Genomic DNA, 4,828 nt, shown 5'->3' with positions numbered 1-4,828 from the left:
AGCTTGTGTTGCAGGAAAACTCATTTAGTGATGTTGTAGCAGATACTCATGAAACTCCTGAGACTACTGTTGAGGAACCAGATGTGGAGCAAGGTTCCAAGACCACGAAGCAAGTGGGAGTTGAGCTTGAGTTGCAGGGAAACTCATCTAGTGATGTTGTAGTAGATACTCAAGAAACTCCTGAGACTACTGTTGAGGAACCAAATGTGGAGCAAGGTTCCAAGACCACGAAGCAAGTGGGAATTAAGCTTGTGTTGTAGGGAAACTCACTTAGTGATGTTGTAGCAGATACTCATAAAACTCCTGAGACTACTGTTGAGGACCCAGATGTGGAGCAAGGTTCCAAGACCACGAAGCAAGTGGAAGTTGAGCTTGAGTTGTAGAGAAACTCACCTGGTGATGTTGTAGCAGATACTCGAGAAACTCTTGAGACTACTGCTGAGGAACCAGATGTGGAGCAAGGTTCCAAGATCACGAAGCAAGTGGGAATTGAGCTTGAGTTGCAGAGAAAATCACCTAGTTATCTTGTAGTAGATACTCAACAAACTTCTAAGGTTGTTGTAGAGGAACCAGCAGTAGAGCAAGTGACACCTGAACCGGTGTTGAGAAGATCATCCTGTACTATAAGAGTACCAGATATGTATGGACCTTCATTACACTATCTGTTGTTGATGAAAGGGAACCACAACCCTTTGAGGAGGTCCTACAGTTGGAGGATACAACCAAGTGGGAGAAAGCCATGGATGATGAGACATCTAGGCTTCAAAAATGCGTTGTACTGAGGCTGAGTACGTGGCAATAGCTGAAGCTGGAAAGAAGACGATATGGATGATTGACTATCTGGAAGAATTGGGCAAGAAGCAGCACAAAAAAGATTCTTTATAGAGATAGTCAGAGTGTCATACAGTTGGTGAGGAACCTGGTCTATCATTTAAAGATAAAACACGGAAGGCGATACTATTTCACTTGCATATTAGTGGAAGATGGTGATGTGTTTTGAGAAGATAGAGGGTGCAAAGAATCCAGCAAACATGTTAACAAAATGTGTTGATGTTGGAATATTGAGGTTGTGCAAAACCTCAATTGGTATGGTGCAATGAAGATATTCATGATCGTTTGAGAATGAAATTCTTGGTTGACTGGATTAGTCTCCAAGTGGGAGAATTGTTAGGTTATGGAGTCTACTCTCTTATTTATAGCTTGGTCAATGGTTATATCCGGAAAAACTATATTTGATAAAGCTATATCCGGTAAAGGTATATATGGTAAATAGCTATACATAGTAGATGGTTAAATCTGGTAAAGTTATATATAGTAAACTAAACTATATATATATCCCGTCCGATAGAGCTTTGAAAATGTACTTTCTGTATTCTCTCTATTCTCTCTTATTGTACATACTTGAAGTCATCAATATAAATCCTTTAGCCAGAGTTATCCTTGCATTTTCTCTATCCTATTGTACTTTGATATGAACCACGACCAAGGAATTTCCATACCTCAAGGTCCAATCACAAGGACGAGAGCTAAGAAGCTACAACAAACCTTATACAGTTATATTCAAGCTATGGTGAGCTCATCAAAGGAAATTCTAGAAGACGATGGAGACCTCCCTTATATGTTGTGCAAAGTTGAGCTTCAAGAAAGAGATGAATTAAATGCACTTTAAGTTGCATTTAATGAACTCTGCTGAATTTATGAAACTAGTCCAAGGATGAGTCAATAAGCACATTTTATTAATTGCATTATTTAATTATAGTTTAAATATTTGTTTGTCATATTTAAGCTAGTTTTAAATATAGGAGTTAAGGTTATATTGTAACCCACATAGGTTACTATATTCCACCATTAACTACCATTTTAATATGGAAGTTATGGGTATTTTTCATTTACTAGCCCATTTAATTTGGGAGTTATATATCACATAGGTTAAGATTGTAAGGGCTATATAAAATCTTCTTTTCTTTGATTAGACAACAGATTTAGGAATTAAGAATAGAATTTCTATTTTAGCTTTGTTGAGAGATAAACTTTCTTTGCAAATTCTTGTATTTAGAACTTGCATGTAAAGTCATTCAAGTGGTATTGATCAAANCTCTTGTGGAGTGATTCGAATCACGAGTTTAGAAACGAGTTTTCTTTACTCTTGATCTTGATCATCAAGGTAATCCGTTCCATACTTTCCCTTGAGTTGATTTTCCATATCACTTGGTATCAGAGCTTCAGGCTCAAGATCGGATATATGTTTCATTGTGCTCAACTCTTTTAATTCTCTTATAATTTTTTTTCTCAGTTTGTGTAGAATGTTCATGTTCTATCATAAAAATATATAACAAAAAAAAAAAAAAAAATCTTATGTTCTTTAAAGTGTTAGATCTGGATCTTATCAACACTTTGTTCTTCTTTAAGACCTTCTAAATCAAATTTCTTGTTGGTAAATTGATTAGATTTTGCCAATCAGAAGGAAAAAAAAAAAAAAAAACCATTGAAAGAAAGAAAGCATATTGATGTTAAATGTCTTTCTTTTTTTCCTCTTGATTATTATATGTAACTCTCATATGTTACTACGTCTAAATTAGTCCTTAATCATTTTCTTTCTTTAATTTGTTTCTTTGTCGTTATTCGAATTTCTCCTTCAATACCCTTGTGTATGTGTTGAGTGTGCTATCTATTCACTTTGAATTGCACTTAGCTCTATAACATAGCTTGTCTCACATCCCAATTTGTTTTTTGGAGTGTGATTTGTGTGTGCTCAATTGTGAGGGTGAGTTTGTAAGGGAGTGACACATTGATTCGAGTGTTGAGTGCTAAACACGAGTGAACTACATTTACGAGTGAATACACGTGAGGGAGCGCTTGTGAGGTCCTTTTTTTCTTTTTTCTTTCTTTTACCTTTCTTTTGTAGCATAGAAAATCCAGACAACAATACTGACATTAATGATGCACGATTGAGAGAAGCCCAACAACGAACCATGGAAAGACTAATTCGAGGAATAGAAGAGTTGACTGATCGAATAGGTAGATTGGAGATTCAAAATCAAGCTTGACAGAGGATTCCACTACCTACGCCCTCAACCGATACATATGACGGTGACAATTCTGATCACCACGAGGATAATCCACATGTGGATGGTCATGGTTTGATGCGAGGGAGAGACCATGGAAGAAGGTATCATAATTTACAACAACGAGTTCCTTATGATGATAGAATTGATCGTAACGTGGGGAGCATCAAATTAAAACTTCCCAAGTTTTATGGCAAAACCGATCCAGAGGAGTATCTTCAATGGGAGAAAACGGTGGAGTCGATGTTCAATTGTCATAATTTTAGTGATGAAAAGAAGGTACTATTATGCATTGCTCAATTCAAACAATATGCTCAAATTTGGTGGGATAAATTGATGTCAAGTAGTAGAAGAAATCTTGAAGCACCAATTGATTCATGGGTCGAGTTCAAAGAGTCCATGAGGAAGCGTTTTGTTCCACAATATTTTCACCGAGACATGGCGTAAAAGCTTCAAGCATTGAAACAAGGACGCAAATCTGTGGAGGATTATTACAAGGAGATGGATACATTGATGGATCCACTTGAACTCGATGAGGACATGGAGGCTCTCATGGCGCGGTTTCTTAATCGGTTAAGCACAGAGATTGCTGACTGTTAGATAAAACCTGGATTTTTTCAGTTGTTCCTTATTTAGATTCACACGATTTCAAAATACATCCGTTTGACCATTTGACAAAACACATCGAGTGGATCACCAAAGTTTTGGACGAAAATTTTGTAGGGAGTGGCACAGATTTAGTTGGCCACTCTCCGGCCATTTTTAGGATAATTTATATTTAAATTGGAAATCTGTTCAGAATATGTAACCACCTGATTTTTTAACGCAGTCAAAATTTCAGTCATTCTCTCTCTTTTATTTTAAGCATTTTATTTTTCTTCTAACAACCTCCCGTCGACGATTTTCTCTGGCTGATTATCGAAAAACAACAAGTGGTATCAGAGCCAGGTTGAAGCCATTGGTGTATATCATTGCGGAGGAGCAAATCTATCAACAAACAAGTTGAATAGCTCAAGCGATTAGAGCGTTGACCTAACAACAGAAATGTAAAGTGTAAAAATAGACATTATTTTTCAACGGGGATCACGGGGCTCGTCAACAGCATCACCACACTTGGTGGCAGCATCAGCGAGACAGGAATCGTGAAGAAGATGTTGTAGGTCGTCCCTGATCACCTCGAGTAAGTCGCGATTTCAATCGAGACATTGCTTGACGGCACGCCTAAAACTCCGCAACAACACATGCGAGAGCAACGGGTCCTCCCCTAGCCGCAAAGACGGTAAGAAGCCATGGATGTCCCACGGGCGCACGCGCGAGAAAGATGGGAATCAAAAGAAGGAGTCGACCAATGGCAGGCCGATATGCTCGAACTATGTGAAGAGAGACACCTGAGCAGGAATTGCTGGAGCAAGCTTAGGAACAAGGAGAAGGCCGAAAAGGCCCATGTGGCTCAATCCGAGGAGGACAAGCCAGCTCTCTTCATGGTAAGTGTGCATGTGTCCCCATTGTCGATTCCAAATCCACGGAGATGGAGGTAATCGACGACGATGTTGAACTTGAGAAAGAGCTCCAGCTGAGCATAGCAAAGGTGGCACCAGCTAAGGAGCCGATTCAACTAGAGGAGGAGCGAGTGTTCGCTCAGATCGGCGAGCGAGACCGAACAACACAAGCACCGGCGATGGATCCTAGACACAGGGGCAACAAACCATATGATCGGGGCTAGATCTACGTTCTTCGAGCTTGACGTGAACAAGCTGTGCGAC

The sequence above is a fragment of the Cucurbita maxima genome, unplaced genomic scaffold (genome assembly GCF_002738345.1).
Source record: "Cucurbita maxima cultivar Rimu unplaced genomic scaffold, Cmax_1.0 Cma_Scf00008, whole genome shotgun sequence".
Classification (NCBI taxonomy): domain Eukaryota; kingdom Viridiplantae; phylum Streptophyta; class Magnoliopsida; order Cucurbitales; family Cucurbitaceae; genus Cucurbita; species Cucurbita maxima.
The sequence above is the reverse complement of the archived record's forward strand: the minus strand, read 5'-3'. Positions refer to the sequence as shown.